Consider the following 17,692-nt stretch of genomic DNA (forward strand, 5'->3'; position numbering starts at 1 on the left):
TTTTGCAAATATTCATGATGTATGGGGTAATCTGCAAATAAACATATAAATAAGCAATTTTTTAACCCAGTCTATTCCAAAAACTGCTTTTACCTATGAGCCCAAAGCTTTTACCCACACTTGTTTTAAAACCCATCCACTTCCAGAAAAGATTTTTACCTATAATTTTTAAACCCAATAATTTTTACACTCATCAATCACTCTTCAACGGTAAATATTTCACCTGAAGTTCAACTTCCATTGTTAAAAGTCATCCACTTTCTAAAAGGTTTATTGCCTATAAACCCAAAGTTTTACCCCCATTTATTTTAAAACCACACACTTCTAAAATCAGCCTTAGACATAATAGAAAAACCTCCATTAGATTAATTATAAACATACTTTGTATTAAAACAATCATGTAGGTAATTTGTAATATTTTTTATTGGAACTTACTATTTTTCTGTTCTAAATGGTCATCCATTATATATTTTGAATGAAATGGTTAAAATATTAGTTTTTTCTTGTTTGCACTACGCAAATGATAGTGAGTTTTTTGCTTATAAACTAGATGTTTTACACTATTTTTTATTTTTAAACTAACACAATTTTGGATAAAATTAGTTATTCGTTCGCACATCATTTTCTTAGATGAGATAAATAAACATGTGAAGAACGTTTTAAAAGGGGAGGCTTTAATCGCAAACCATCCTTTTCTCTTTCTATATAAAGGAGAGATTAGCCATGACCTTTGAAAGTGATTGGAGGCCTTCCAACTTCAACATATTCTTGTGAATCCGAAAAAGGAGATCACCAGTTCCCGACAATATAAAACTTCCAATTAAAATGTGAGTTCATAAGTTTGAAATAACCACAGAATATGAATTTTACAAGATTTTTAAAAAAGAAATGATTAGTAATATTCTTAGAAGATTGAGAAGAATTAATTAGGAACACGTTTAAAATGAATAAATATAAGTTCATATATAACAAACATAATACATTGATCATATCTCAACCCCATATCATTGCTGAGACTTCCATTTATTTTTTGGTTCAACAAATCAAATTACAAATGAAATTCTTCATTTGTACAGTATCCACAATTACTTTTAGAATACTATATTTCAAGCATTTTCCCGCCGCCATTCATGAATAGGCTTCCCATAGCCTTGGCCCTCTCCCTGAGAACAAACTTCTGCATCTTCCCCGTCGAAGTCTTCGGCAGCTCCCCGAAAACCACGCTCTTGGGCACCATAAAATCCGGCAGCCGAGCCCGACAGAACCCTATAATCTCCTCAGCATCAGCAGAAGCTCCATCCTTGAGCTGCACAAACGCACACGGCGTCTCCCCCCAGTACTCATCTGGTCGTCCAACCACCGCAGATTCAAGCACCGCCGGGTGACTATAAACTACCGACTCGACCTCGATCGTGCTTATATTCTCCAGGCCGGAGATTATGATGTCCTTCAGCCTATCCTTCACCTGAATATACCCATCAGCATGCCTCACCCCGAGATCCCCTGTCCTCATCCATCCCCCTGCAAAAACCTCCTCCGTCGCCGCGGTGTGTGTAGACCACGCCTTTCGGCCTGGATGTGGTGCCGGATGTGTAGTTTAGGGCGATAGGATCGCACTCGTCGATCGGCCACTTGATGTCGAAGCAGGGGTCTCCGGTTTTGATGAGGCTTTCGTAGTTTAAACCAGGTGAATGAGAGGAGTCTTCAGAGGGTTCCGGGATTGGGATGAGGAGAGGGGATTTGGAGTTGGATTGTGAAAGGAGGTTGATGGCGTCTTCAGCGATTGTGAGGAACTGGTGGTCGACGAAAATGAGCTTGGCTTCAGAATGTTTGAGGAGGACGGAGACCATGGCTGCGTCGTGGTGAGCGTTGAGGGTGCAGATGACTGCCCCGGCCATTGGGACGCCGAAGTTGAGCTCGTACATGGCTGGGACGTTTGGAGCGAGGACGGCAACCTGGTTCGACAATAGAAGAAGATTCAGTTACAGACTCTCTATGACCTTGATTGCAAAGAATGTCTATAATTAGTTATTAGGAATGATATTATTAGTTTATCTCCATATAGATTCTGCATTCAAAAATGTGAGATTCATTCCCTAGAATCATAGCGATCATCATGTTAAAAAGTTACGAGTCAACCGTGGAGCTGACATTCTTTACTCTATAAAGAATTACAACTAGATTCAGAGCATAGGTACGTTTTTCATTTATTTCATCTTCTGTCATAATGAATATAAGAATTTCCAAAACTAGAACCAGAGGCACTCTTCTTGTGAATGTTGTTACTTCAAAATAACTAAAAGGAAATAATTTGCAATATTCTAACACTATGAGAAGAGTGATGCATGCTAGAAAAACTCCAAAAATAGAACACGTATATTCACGGAGCATATGAGAGATAGAGATTATAGTTACCACGTCGCCGCGGGAAACGCCAAGGTGTGAGAGAGCGGAAGCGAGCCTGAGGCAGCGGTCTCGGGTCTGTCTCCAAGTAAACTTGATGGATTCATAAACAACTGAGGTCCGATCAGAGTAAACCTCCGCAGACCGCTCGATGAAGCTCAGTGGAGAGAGAGGGACATAGTTTGCGGAGCAACGAAGTGTGCCTTCCATGCCTTTTGCTTTGCTGTGCGTGGATAAGCTAGTTTTTCTGCAGACTATTGAAAGATTTGTTTCAGCGGATTGAAGGAAGGCTAATGAGGTTCTTGGTATATCTTAGAAGCTTAAGAGATAGGTATATATAGAGATGTGGGTCAAAATAGTCACAATAAATTAGAAAGGTCGTGGAAGTTGCTTTGGTTCACCGAATTGATATATTTAATAAACCTGCACGTGAAAGTTGCTTCCGTTCCTCCAATTGATATATTTAACAAACCTGCTAATGGATGTATACAAGGTTTACTTCAATAAAGAGAGGCGTTGACTGACGGATAATGTCGAAAGATTTATTAGATGTTTTGAATACGATCATGACATCCTCACTTTCATATATTTAATTTAATTTTCGAGAGGGACTTAACATCATTGGTGTGATTTTAGTTAAATAGGGGCCGCCGAGAGGGACTTAACATCGATCATTGGTGATTTTAGTTATTCAGATCTGATTTGGGGGGTGGGGGGCTGATTTTTTGAGGAGCTAAGAATGAAAGGAGAAAGGAGAAAGGGGTGGTGGATTAGGTTTTGGGTTATTTTGATACGGAGGGCTGAGATGAAAGTAATGAAGGGCTGAGATTTTACATCCTTAGATGCACTCTAGAGGGGTTATTCATTGGTGTAAATTGGGGCAAATTGGATTAAATGGTTCCAACGGGATAATTTTACCCAATGAGACAATTTGAGTAGGATAAAGTAAGTGGGGGTAAAATGGGATAATGAGACAACAATTAGTATGACATCTTTTTTATAATATGATATTATAGATCAATTAAGTTCAAGTTTAACTTGATATAACATCAAATGAATAAATAAATAATAGTTATAATATACAACAATATTATTTTAATATTATTTTAATATAAAATATTAAAAAACAATATAATTATATTAATAATATTAATATTAATCAATCTTTGAATATTTTGATGTTTATTTTAGCTATTATGTTATATTAACAAAATTTTCAATTGCAATAACTATTTAATCATTCCTACATCTATTACAACGATGATGGTAAAGTCTCAATTATTACAAATAAAGTCTTTAGCCGGTAACTTAAATCTTAATTATTACAAATATAATCTACCGACATATAACTTTGCTCCAGACTCCTTAGGCTACGTTTGTCCCATCCTCCCACATTGTGTTTGCCATTTGTTCTCTCCAACGTGATGCAGCTGTCCGCTGTGCTTGTTGAGTTTGCAGGTCATCGTCCTCATCAGAATCACCATCAAGCAGAGCAACATTGCGTGGTGCCTCTGGAGGAAGATCAGAATCACCATCAACCGGAGCAACATTGCGTGTGCTTTACATACATATATATGTACAAAAATGATATTTAAAACCATGTAGTCATCAAAGCATTCATGTGTTTAACATAAAAGTCCAAAAGCATATAACTAACAACATCTATGTTCCCAAAAATACAACTCCAAAAGAGTAGTCATCAAACTACGGTCCACAAGCGTAGTCATTAAATAGTCATTAATAAGCATAGTGATTGTCGTCATTTGGAAATACTCCAGTCGGTCGCCAAATCATAAACCTTCTCCTTTGATCATCATTCATCTTCACAAACATATCCTTCATGTCTTGGGAAATATCAATAATGACCAAAATTCATTTGCTTAAAGACTAAAGCTTTATGTAGTATGTACATGTAAGAGTTCAAATATAGCAAAAACATTGGTGTTTGAATGCTCAAGTCTACTATGTCAGCACTTATAATTTATGTTCAATGATAACAAACAACTTTAGCATATAACATAGAGATCACTTATAACAAGAATTCACAGAGGGATCACTTATAACAAATAATTTTAGCACTTATAATTTCCACTTTCACTCAAAAAACCTTTTACCTTAAATTCGTCCAAATTTTAAAGAAAATGGTATATTCAGACTGTAACAATTTTGCAGGGAGCACCAAACATCTAGCTATTAGTCCTCAGTGGATGCACATATTTTTTATATATAGAGATAGACCAAGAATTCACATTTCACATCCATAAACTTAATATTTTTCTCAATTTGTAAGTAAATGGAAGGGACAAAGTAAATCAACTCCCTATTATTAACTTAAACAAGGCCAATTATAAACCCAATATCCAAATCTATATGCACGTCCTCATCTTTTTGTCACGCTTCACTTCATTTATGCTGACTGTTGGGGGGGAAAGGGAACGTACCTGGGTTCGAGAGACGGTTGAGGCGGCGGAGGAGGCGGCGGACGAGATGGCGGTAGGGAAATCCCGGCTAGGGCTATCGAGCTCGAGAACGACGACGGAGGTGGGCCTAGCTAGGGCTAGCGAGCTTGAGAACGACAACGTTGAGGGTGACGATGTTGGCGTCGGGTCTCTTTGAGGGGGCGACGGAGGAGCGAGCGATCGAGCTCGAGAACGGCGACGGAGGAGCGGGCGATTGGAAGTGGGTAATTTTGTTCCCCTCTTGTTCCAGGAAGCGATATGAGGTAATTTTGAGGGTGGGCACACAAACGCTCCTCCCCTTTTCATCCTACTTTGTAAACCGTAGCAAGCCTTCCATTTCATCGATACAAGTCCATCTTCTTCTCCTCCCCAAAAAGCATGTGTTGTCCTCTGATCATTCTTCTTGACTATTCCGATGGCTCCCTGAGCCCAGCTCATCATTGCTTGCAATGAGGTTAAAATTGATATGTTGTAGAAGTATAGATTAAAAGTGCTCACAGGCTACTTGGAGAAGTATGCCCAACACTATGGATGTACTGTCAGCTTCATCAAGGGAGCAATATATCTATCATCAAAGCAGCAATTTAGGACCGATATACTGGCACCACCTCGACTATGGCATTTATCTATCTCATGTGGCCAGAAATTCTTCGATCCGATTTTGGCTTGCCTCATGTGGCCAGAAATTAAAAAGGAGAGTCTAAGAGTGGAGAAGCTCTCGGCAGTTGAGGCGCGAGGGTTGGTAGAGGATCCATGTCTACAAAGGATCTCGTTGCTAGGAGAACCTGTTCGACAATGCTATCCTTCAAGCTGTCAGCATATCCCCTATCCTCACCACTGAGGCAGATTAAGCCTGAACTATGGTTCTAGTGGTCGACAAGAAGCCCACATACCGGTTGCTTTGGGTCTTCCAACTACTACACTGGAGGATCGATATGAGTGGTCCTTCCCCCATTGCATCGACAAGCTTTCCCCTCACACTTGGAAGGCGATCCAAGCGTTGTTGATGGGGCCTATTAAATCCCCTCCTCGCTATGAGAGGGAGCTGTTGGTGGAGCATCTTATTATTTCTGAGCACCACATAGATTGTAGGGGGTTAGTATTGGAGTTTAGAGCTGATCAAGCAAAAGCTAAGAAGCGGATCATTCTTTCAGATGATGAGGCATTGCTGAGCAGTGGTGTTTTTAATACGCGAGGTGCAATGCATGGCGCAAAGTTAGTTTACACGAACATGCGCAAGGCGCAATGCGATGCGTGTGCCCGAGCAAAGCGAGGCGCACTCCAGTCTATAAAATTTTTAAAGATATACAAGATGCATGAAAAATATATATTTGTGAAATTTCACATAGAAAATGTCAAGGACTCAATATAAATAAAATATATACTACCAAATCACAAAATAATATTTTAATCATTGAAGCAAATCAAGTTGTCCATCAAAACAAATCAACTAAGCAGCAACACTTAAGGAGTTCACTTACATCAAAGCTAAGCAAGCAATCTTACAAAACAAAGCAAATAAGTAGCAAAATAATAGCCTAATGACTCTAATCATCCTCATTAACGTCATCATCATCCCCTTCAAAGGGAATATCCTCCTCTTCAGTCTTCTCCTCATCATCATTAAACTCTTCTTCATCTTCCGACTCAGAAACTGGCTCCCTCCTCCTCGATGATGAACCAATACCACTCGAAGATCATCGAAACCTACTAGTCGATCTTAGATATATAGCATCATCTTCTTCAGCTCCCATCGCATCTCCTACGACACGATATGTAACGTTGTACTAGACCTTCACCAAGTCATTCTCTGCATTTTCACCTTCATCGAACTGTCCTAACAACCACTCATTGCTTTCATCTATATCAGCCAACTTAATCAGATTAATAAAATCTCTACAGTCAAATCTCTCCTTTAATGCTTGGTTGTACTTGTAGTAAAGATCTTGCAACCTCTTATGATCCAATCTATTCCTCTTCTTGGTGTGTATTTGTAATTTATTCAAATTAATCAAATCAATATCCATATCTCTAAGGGAATTAAATCTATTTTGTTGAATAAAATAAAACTAATTATACTTGCTAAAAAGTACTCTAATTTCTTTCGTAGTCAAAGGAGCTACAAGTAAGGCTGAGGACTCTAACAACAAGCTTCTACAACTCTGGTGCTGATGCATCATAAGACTCACACCAATCAGCTGTCAATTTAAATAGAGTGTGATTAGTAGTGTATTTCCTATAAAAAAATCTAGTCAATTGAGGGTTTATATTATGCATATTTACATTGAGACTTCTTCTTTCTATTTCTCTTAGCTATCTTTATACCAAAAAGACCCCCAACATGCCTATATATATCCAACTTCCTATCAATCTTGTCTTGGTCTTGTGTGGGCACCATCTTCTCAATGACTTGGTAAAGACATTTCATAACTTCATCATCTCCTTGGATGTTTGGATGGTCATAGAAAAATGCAGGATTAAGGTAATATCCTGCATTATGCAAAGGCCGATGAAGCTGATCTTGCCACCTCTTATCAATGATATCAAATACCTCAGAATATTTTCTTGAATTATCAACAAAGGCTTTAGCATTAGCCTCCTTAGCTCTATCCATCGCCTCATAAATGAATCACATAGAAGGCTTCTTGTCACCATCAACAAGTTTCGGAACACCAATGAGAGGAGCCGTAAGCTTGAGAATACGAACGATGTTGTTCTAGAAAGATGGCATATGAACCATCCTTTTAGCTTATATACAACTGATCTACATCTCACAAAAATCATACTTAGCCAAGAATCAAAGTCATGTAGCTAGCCATTCTATAACAGGTCACTGCTCACATCTCATATAGAGTCAACGCTCATATCATCGGATAACTGACTGTTCATAAATCTCCTACATGCACCCAATACGCTGCTACACTGGATCGGTCAGAGGGCTACACGCAATCTGATTTCAACCTGGTTTGAACTCAAGCTAAACTCGGGTGATATCAAATTCACAGACCAAAGTGACTACACTGGTTTCACTTTGACCCAACAAACTAACCCCAAGCTACACTGGATCATGGGGCGAGCCTAGAAGATACATCAACAGCTATATCCGATCACATGAACATGGACTTCCCCATCTCCACTCTTCTCGTTTTTCTAAGTCAACAATCAAAGTCCACAATATCTCTGGTTCACCACCTAAATTCAGTCAACACACCCACACATGTCACTAGGTCTGTTCATGACGTACGAGGCCCCTAAGTCATGAACTACTAAGGGTTCTCAAACATAACATTCACTAGGTCTGTTCATGACGTACGAGGCCCCTAAGTCATGAACTACTAAGGGTTCTCAAACATAACATGGACAATACATAGCAGACATGTCAAATACATTAATAAATGCAAAACGTGAAATATGATCATAAACAGTAAAAACATACATGCAGCCCGGTTTCATCAATATCTTGTTATCCAGCGCTCTAAACTATTCATCAAAATCATAAATTACTTAAAATCCAAAATAGATAATTTTTTTGCAAATAAATTCCTTTAATCATCATAATTATTAAAAATGATTCTTTTTCCAAAATAGTTCCTTTAAAATTATCATAATTTTTTCTAAATGATTCCATTCTCAATAAATTCTTTTTAATTAATATAATTATCCAAAAATGATTTTGCTGCCAAAATAAATTCTTTTAATCTATTATAATTATTCTAAAAATACTATTTATCATATAATTACAATTTATTTAATATTATTCATCAAATCCATGCAGATAATTATATCACAAATTAACATAAATAGATAAATCATAATTTCATCAACAAGCCCACGCATATAATTATTAACAAATCTAAAATTATAGATAATTCATAATAAATAGAAAAGTTCAAATCTGAGCAAGTGGGATCTTGCCTACGAGACCAAGGGGCCTGTGGACGAGGCGGCGGTGCCACTACGGATGCGGTACGACGGGTGAGTGGTGGAACATATCCGACGAATGAGCGGATACGGAGTTGTGGCGAGTGGGGCGTAACAGTTCGTCGGTGTAGGGAGGTGATGATGAACGGGTGAGGGGAGATGGAAGGTGGTTGTCGGTGCTCGTAGGAGCGACCAGGGGAGAACGAGGATGAGGACAGGGAAGAGAATTGAACGAGGATAAGGACGGGGTTGGAAGCCGTGATCGGATCTGGGGTGAAAGAGAGGTTGGGGGTGCTCGTCGTCGCTGGCTAAGGCGGTGGGCCGCGGGGGACATCCAAGGGGAGGGGATCAAGGAGGAGCGGTGAAGGTACATGAGAGAGGAGATGGGGCTGCGTGCTGCTGTTGAGGAGGTTAGCGGTTCGCCTGGAGGGCGAGCTGGGGGAGGTGTTGGGCGCAGTGGTTAAGGTTGCGCGGGCGGTGACTCAGGCTACACTGAAATATACAATTAAAAACCTACATGTTGTGCTAATACAACAGTTGATACGAAATAGTCGAAATATACACATATTGTACAATTAAACTAGACTAATTAATAATAAAAATATATTTACTTACATTTAAAATCAAATAATTATGGGATAATTACATACACAGTAAAACGTACCAATTGTACTAATACGACAGATAATATATAATAGTAGAAATAATATAATAAATTATATAAATAATACATAATTAATAATACAACATATTATACAAAATAATACGTAACAGTAACAATAATACAACATATTATTCAAAATGATATGTAATAGTATCAATAACACGACGGATAAATTCTAGAAGTTTTCACCGCACGAAATTAATTTATAAATATTAAAATCATTTAAATAAATATAAAACTTGGATTTTAAATCATAGAAAATTGTAGAAATTCGAGAAAAATATAAATACTCTTTTAAAAATCATAATTAAATATTTTAAAATACTAGAAAATTATTTTAACTAGTATCAAAATTCATGATCCTTACACTTGCATCCGGCAAAGTCAGCATCACAATAACCAAAAGATCAAAAGTAGTATGTTTTGGATAAAATAAGCCAAGTTCAATAGTATCATTTATATATTTAATAATTCTTTTAGTTGCAATTAAATGAGATTTTCTAGGAGAATTTTGAAAATGTGCACATGCACAAACACTCAACATAATATACAGTCTACTAGCGGTGAGATAAAGAAAACTATCTATCATACCTCGATATAACTTTTGGTCTACTTTCTCACCACTTTTATCCATGTCCAACTTGATGGAGGTGCTCATTGGAGTTGGTGCATGCTTGGAGTTTGACATTCTAAATTCTTCATCAACTCTTTTGCATATTTTCTTTATGAGACAAAGATTTCATAATCACCTTGTTTGACTTGGAGACCAAGAAAAAATATGAGCTCTCCCATCATACTCATTTCAAATTGCTCTTGCATAACCTTTAAAAATTCTTTGCACAAAGATTCATTAGTAGCTCCAAAAATAATATCATCAACATATACTTGAACTAAAATGAAATCGCTTTTGCCTTTTCTAATAAATAAGATATTATCAATTTTTCCTTTTGAAAAAACATTTTCAATAAGAAAACTAGAGAGGTGAGCATACCAAGCTTTTGGTACTTATTTCAAAACCATATAAAGTTTTTTGAACTCGATAAACATGATTTGGAAACATAGGATCAATAAAATTTAGGGGTTGCTCAACATAAACCTCTACATCAATAAAACCATTTAAAATGCACTTTTAACATCCATTTGAAAAAGTTTGAAATCTTTAAAGCTAGCAAAAGCCAAGAACATGCGTATTGATTCCATTCTTACAACCAGTGCAAAAGTTTCGTCATAATCTATGCTCTCCTCTTGATTTTATCCCTGGGCAACTAATCTAGCTTTATTTCTAGTTACTATGCTAAATTCATCAAGTTTATTTCTAAAAACCCATTTTGTTCTAATAACATGAAAATCTTTAGGTCTAGGAATAAGTTTCCAAACATTATTTCTTTGAAAATTATTTAATTCATCATGCATGGCCAAAACCCAAAACTCATCATTTAAAGCATCATCAATACGTTTTGGTTCAATTTGAGATGAAAAAGCAATGTTACCACATTCACTCATATCTTTTGAGCGAGTCATAACGCCTTTAGATGAACTTCCAATGATTTGCTCTTTGGGATAATCCAGTGCAAACTTCCATGCTTTTGGTAGTTCTTCTTGATTATTATCAAGTTCCTCTTCTAAATTCTTTTGTGCAACTATTGAAGGGGTGTCATTTATTTGCAATAGTTTCAATCCTCCTTCAATGTCATCATCATCCCTAATAGGCACACAATCATGTAAACCGACATTAGTTTCATCAAAAGTAACATTTATAGATTCTTTAACAACGAGTGTTCGTTTGTTGAAGACTCTATAAGCTTTACTCCTTGATGCATATCCCAAAAATATTCCAACGTCTATTTTAGAATCAAATTTGTCATAATGGTCTTTAGTGTTTAAAATAGAATATTTACAACCAAAAACCCGAAAATAACTTATGTTGGGTGTTTTACAATAGTAAAGTTGATAAGGTGTTTCCTTAAAATGGACCTAATCAAAACACGATTTAAAACATAGCAAACCGTGTTGATGGCTTCCGCCCAAAAATATTTTAGCAAAACAAATGCATTTAATATAGTATGTGTCACCTCTTGTATGGTTCTATTTTTTTGTCCAACAACACCATTTTTATTATGGTGTTCTTGGTGTGGAAAACGTATGAGTAATATCATGATGGTCACAAAAATCACTAAAATGCTTATTTTTAAATTCATCATCATGATCACTACAAATTTTAACAATTTTCTGCCCTTTTTCATTTTCAACTCTTTTAATAAAACGTGAAGACTCATCAAAACATTCATCATTGCTTGCTAGAAATATAACCCAAGTAAAGTGAGAAAAATCATCAACTAACACAAAAATATAATATTTTCCTCCGAAAGATGCAACACGCATAGGACCAAAAAGATCAAGATGAAGTAATTACAATGATTTAGTGGTGGATACCTCATTTATGGATTAGCATAGGACCAAAAAGATCAAGATGAAGTAATTACAATGATTTAGTGGTGGATACCTCATTTATGGATTAAAAGGAGCTTTTAATTTGTTTATCTTAGTAATTACAATGATTTAGTGGTGGATACCTCATTTATGGATTAAAAGGAGCTTTTAATTTGTTTATCTTTGGCACATTCTTCACATTGAGAATGCTTAACAAAGTTCAAACTTGGTAGTCCTCTTACCAAGTTTTTCTTTGATAACTTTGAAATCAATTTCATAATTGCATGTCCAAGCTTTTTGTGTCAAATCCAAGGATTACCATCCACTGCGGCAAGACATTTAACATCTTGATCTACAAGCTCATTCATCTCAAAGATGTTCACATTAGATTTTCTAAGGACAAAAAAATAGTTTTATCTTTAAGGCTAACAGCACATTTATCCAGTTTAAAAATAATATAATAGCCTTTATCACTTTGTTTACTTACACTGAGAAGATTATGGTTTAGCCCTTCAACTAAATAAACATCTTCAATAATGGGAGAAGGTGTCTTACCAATATTATCAATTCCAACAATTTCCTTTCTCTCCACCGCCGAATGAGACATTGCCTCCTTTCATCCTTGATAGGGTTGCAAAGAGATCTTTATTGCCCATCATATGATGAGAGAAACTTCAATAATGGGAGAATGCGCCTTACCAATATTCTTTAGCTAACTTTTTGAACTCAAAATTTAACTCAACTAAAGCATTTTCTAACTCATCTTGCATATCTTCGGGATTGGATGTTACATCATCCTCATGAGCCATGAAGCATATGTTTAGGTCTTGGAAGGCACATTTTGCTGCTTCTTCATCACTATCTGAATCGCTTGGTTCAGATTCCTCCCATCCCGCATACATCGTCTTCTTCTTCTTATACTTCAAATATTTTTCTTTTATCTTAGGGAAATCCCTTACTATATGTACCAGTTCATGACACTCAAAACATTTACCTACATGAGAAGAGAATTTGTTAAAATGATTATTTTTTAATTTTTTTGTTCATTCTTACCAATCTTGATATTCTCTTGGAGAGGTGTGCCACTTCTTTAGAGACATCAATTTCACTATTGGAGGAGGAGGAGGAGTCGCTTTAAATTGCTCCTTTGAGCGCAATTGATTCATCTTTTGAGAATGCTCTTCATTTGCTCGTGGGAGTTCTTCTTCCTTCTCCTTGATCTTCTTCTCATGAACCTTGAGTTTGCTAATGAGGTCGTCAAGGGTGAGCTTTGTGAGATCATTAGCCTCCTCTATAGCTATTACCTTGGGCTGCCATGCCAGTGTAAGAGAACAAATGATATTATAGTTCTTCTCTTAGTTCTCAAGCACCTTATCAAGACCATGTAATTGATTCACAATGTTAGTAAACCCACAAAACATGGCATCAATGGACTCATTTGGGGGCATTTTAAATAATTCGTATTCATGCATGAGACTACTAATTTTTGACTCCTTGACTTAAGGAGTTCTTTTATGAGTAATACATAGTTTCCCCCAAATTTCATGTGTGGTTGCACAAGTGGATACTCTATTATACTCATTTGGAGTGAGTCCACAAATCAAGGCATTCATAGCCTTAACATTTAGAGTAGCTAAATGCCTTTCTTCCTCGGTCAAGTTACGACCCAATTTTTCAACATATTCTTTTTCTACAATATCTAGGATGTCAATATTAATGCATCTCAAATAAATGTGCATCCCACCTTTCCAAAATGCAAAATTATTGTCATTGAATAAAGGAGGTCTAGTAATTGATTGACCTTCAAGAGCATTTACATCCATGTTTGATTCCATTATGGATCTTTACTGAAAGGTGATTAAACCTAAGCATATAAAGAGACATTGCTCTGATACCAAATGAACATACCCTATAGGGGTGAATAGGGTAATCAAACAATAATGTGTAATTAATGAAATTCAATACAATTTAAGACACAATATAGTAATATGGCAATAATTAATAGAGAGAGTTAGAGATAGTTAGCCACTGATGTGTTCATATGACGCCCTTGTTTTCACGCATGGCTACAGTCCAAGGTAAACGTAGAGATGTCAAACCTACCATGCACCTCTACTATGTAACAACATGTTTCACCAATCAAAGTAATATCCTCTAGTGGAAACAAATATAAGTGAAGGTACAAAATAGTCAAATAAGGGAAAGAAATACTATAGACATGATGCAGAATGATATATCTCATAAATAAAATCATGTGCCAACTAGAATAAACTGAAATAGATACGTAGTCTAAAATAACATGATATGTCTCAACATGGATCGACTAGAAATCGTACTAAGGTAAATTGCCTTAACAATATGAGTACAAACTCAAATGACGGAATGGAAACATAAGACTACTGTGGAGTCCATACTAGTAAAAATACGCAATAGTGACTATGCAAGAACTCCGTCACCCTGCGACTCTCCGATTCTCTTAGCCGCCTTAAATGAGAAATAAAATAAAAAAAGAACAACAATAAGAGCGTTAGAGCGCTACAACAAGATTACCTCCATCCGCCCCCGGGGAGGGCTACTAGATGAAGTGGAGGCTCTATTTATTAAGCATAGTCTACATATATCATTTTTCCCAAATCTAATGGAATTAATATTTAGAAACTTACAACTCGAGACGTAGTACGTCGAGCGAAATAATCCAAACAAGGAAACCATCATGTATATATCGTATGTCTCAGGTAGTAAATAACTAAATATTAACCCTGAACTAAGCAATCAAAATATAACTGGAAAGTAAAGCATCTCAGGTCAAATAGTTTGTAATATTATCATTCTCTATGGTAAAACATATCCCTATGTAAAATCGGCAAGATAGGTATATATATTTCTACACAAACTACGTGGAAATGAAAGCATAGGTTCACTGACCTCTTTGCACGCTCGTGTGGATAAACAAGTATCGTAGGTTCATCGACCTCTTCGCATGCTCGTGCGGATAAACAATTATCATAGGTTCATCAACCTATTTGCACGCTCGTGCGAATAAACAACTATCATAGGTTCATCGAACTCTTCGCATGCTCGTGCGGATAAACAAATATGTGTAGTGGAATGAAATTCATCTCGGTCTCATTTGCGGTGTACTAACTCACTAACTCAAAAGTGTAATCATAACAATATTTTATCATAATCCTCTATGGATACTCACATATGTATTACAACATATACATGACTATAAGTGTAACATCGAGCGGCTCAACTCCACGAACACATCTTAAAACAACGCAAACAACTCCAGAAAAGAAGAAACTGGGCAAAACTTCCCAGGAAATGGTCGGGACTACTGTTAGTAAAACGAGCATATCTTTCTCTAGGAAAACTATTTTTAGGAATGATTTTATGTTTTGGAAACTATATCCACACATCATTCATTTGGCACCAGTTTAGTTCAATTTGGTGTTCAGTTGCTATACCCAATTTTTAGTTAAACATCATATACATTTGGCACCAGTTTAGTTCAATTTGGTGTTCAGTTGCTATACCCAATTTTTAGTTAAACATCATATATGTGCAGCAGTTTTCTGCAGAACATGTCATTAATAAAAAAAGTATATCTTTCTCTATACAAACTCTTTTTAAGAATGATTTTCTGTTTTAGAAACTAGATTTACATATCTTTCCTTTGAAACTAGTTTAGTTCAATTTGGAGTTCATTTGCTATACCCAGTTTATAGTTAAAGATCATACCCGTGCAGCAGTTTTCTGCAAAATATATATACCACTAGTAAATCTCTTTAATTTCTCATATATAAACGAAATTGATTATTAAAATATGATAGAATTACACATAAAAAGAGATGTAATTCATTTTAAAACTTGATTTCAATCTTAGATATCACAACCTTAGGTTTTAGCATGATTAGTTTACAAGAAGAACTCAAATAATCAAATAAACTAGGATTTTTACATGGTAAAACTTAGTTTACAATTATAAAATAAAATTTTATATTAATCCTAATGATCATGATCATAAATATAATTCCAACAGAAATTAAACAAAATATTTAGTTCTAGCATTGGATCAAAATTATCATCGAAAATCTAATTTATTTTAACATAGCAGTTAATCATAGCAGTTAAATCTCTGGCATAAAAATCTTATTTCTTAAACTTCTTATAATTTCAACTAATTACAGGGAAAGGTTTGGATGAGGGTAGTCTTGCCTCGATGTCGCTGAAAATCCCCAAGCAAACGTTCGTGCAATATCTCTCATTGCTGCAAACCGCTATCCCCCGTCTTCTCTAAACAAATGGCACATGGAACACTCCCCTGTTTCCTCTTCTTCAACATCATAGGAGAAACTCTAAGTTTTACAAGTAGGATTTGAGAGGAGGAAGTGATTGTTATGGAGCTTCAACATCATAGGAGAAACTCTAAGTTTTACAAGTAGGATTTGAGAGGAGGAAGTGATTGTTATGGAGTAATTGGAAGTGATAATGGGTTTGGAGTTTTACAAGTAGGATTTGAGAGGAGGAAGTGATTGTTATGGAGTAATTGGAAGTGATAATGGGTTTGGAGTTTTTTTTCTTTGACGGGGATTTCTTTGGAGAAGAGGAGTTGTTGTTTTAGAAACTGGGAACTGATGCTCTTAGTATCAGGTTCTTCTTTGTTTTTGAGAGAAGGAACATGAAGAGGAAAATCATGCATTTGTTTTGTTTTTGTCAGTACAAATCACATATATTTTATGGTAGTGAGGAGTGTTGACATCCAGCTCTGGCCTCACATCGCCGAAAGCGACGAAAAATGCCGAAAGAAAAACCTGCACAGCTAAGCTATAGCAATTTCCTTCACAGTAATCTGGTACAGTGATCGGGGGTACTGTTCATGGAAGATTATTTTCTGTACATTATTTGTTTAGTGTATTGGCTGTAACTTTCTCATCCAATCTCGGAATAAGGTGATTTAAAATTTGTTGGAAAGTTGTTAAAGAGACCTACAACTTTGGTCTTTTGAGTTTTTTCAGATTCTAACTGCATCAGTATGTAAAAGAGCTAAACTTTTAATTGGTCAGGTGTGTGATTTGTGCATTTGCAGTCGTATATTCACGTATATACATTGAATTGATCTCAAATAAATTCCTAGCATACTCAAACATTAAAATATGATATTTATCTTCATATAAGATATTTATTATTATTTATCATAAAATATTCAAATTTTTAGGGTTTTATATTCTTCCCCCTTAAAAGAATTTCTTCCTCAAAATTCCACAATCGTATCCTAGAGATTAATAATACCAGAAAAGCATGTTGAGGGGATAATGCAAACCAGGAAACCCTCATACACATATCTCGTACCATTAATCTCTAGGTATGAACATAGCAATATTTACATTTAACGTTCTTGAATGTAAATGTTCCCACTTAACCCCCAATCAACCGGAACTAGTACGTCGGGCGAAAAATCCTAACGAGGAACCCCCATGTATATACCATGTGTTACTAATACCTAGGAGCTAAGTGTCAATATCCACATTCTAGCATTAAATGTAAATATGACCAAAGAGATAAATCATAAGCAAAACATAAATCATAATCAAATCAATTTACCTGCCCAAACAGGTGTGTGTAGACGCGACACATGTCCTCCTCATGCTCCCAAGAAGCCTCTTCAGCTCCCTTCCGGTTCCATTGATCTTTCACTAAGGGAATGACCATATTCCTTAGTCTCTTGTCCTCTCTAGTAAGGATGCAAACTGACAACTCAACGGTGGACAAATCTTTCTGAATCTTGACCTAAGGTGTTTCAATTACCCTC

At 36.1% G+C, this 17,692-nt stretch overlaps 1 pseudogene; it reads right to left on the reverse strand.

Moving 5' to 3' along the window:
* Positions 1-937: 937 nt before the first annotated feature.
* LOC109827530 lies at positions 938-3,074 on the reverse strand (annotated as a pseudogene).
* Between the last annotated feature and the right edge of the window lie 14,618 nt (positions 3,075-17,692).

Source organism: Asparagus officinalis, unplaced genomic scaffold (assembly GCF_001876935.1).
Source record: "Asparagus officinalis unplaced genomic scaffold, Aspof.V1 AsparagusV1_Un280, whole genome shotgun sequence".
In the NCBI taxonomy this organism is placed as follows: Eukaryota; Viridiplantae; Streptophyta; class Magnoliopsida; order Asparagales; family Asparagaceae; genus Asparagus; species Asparagus officinalis.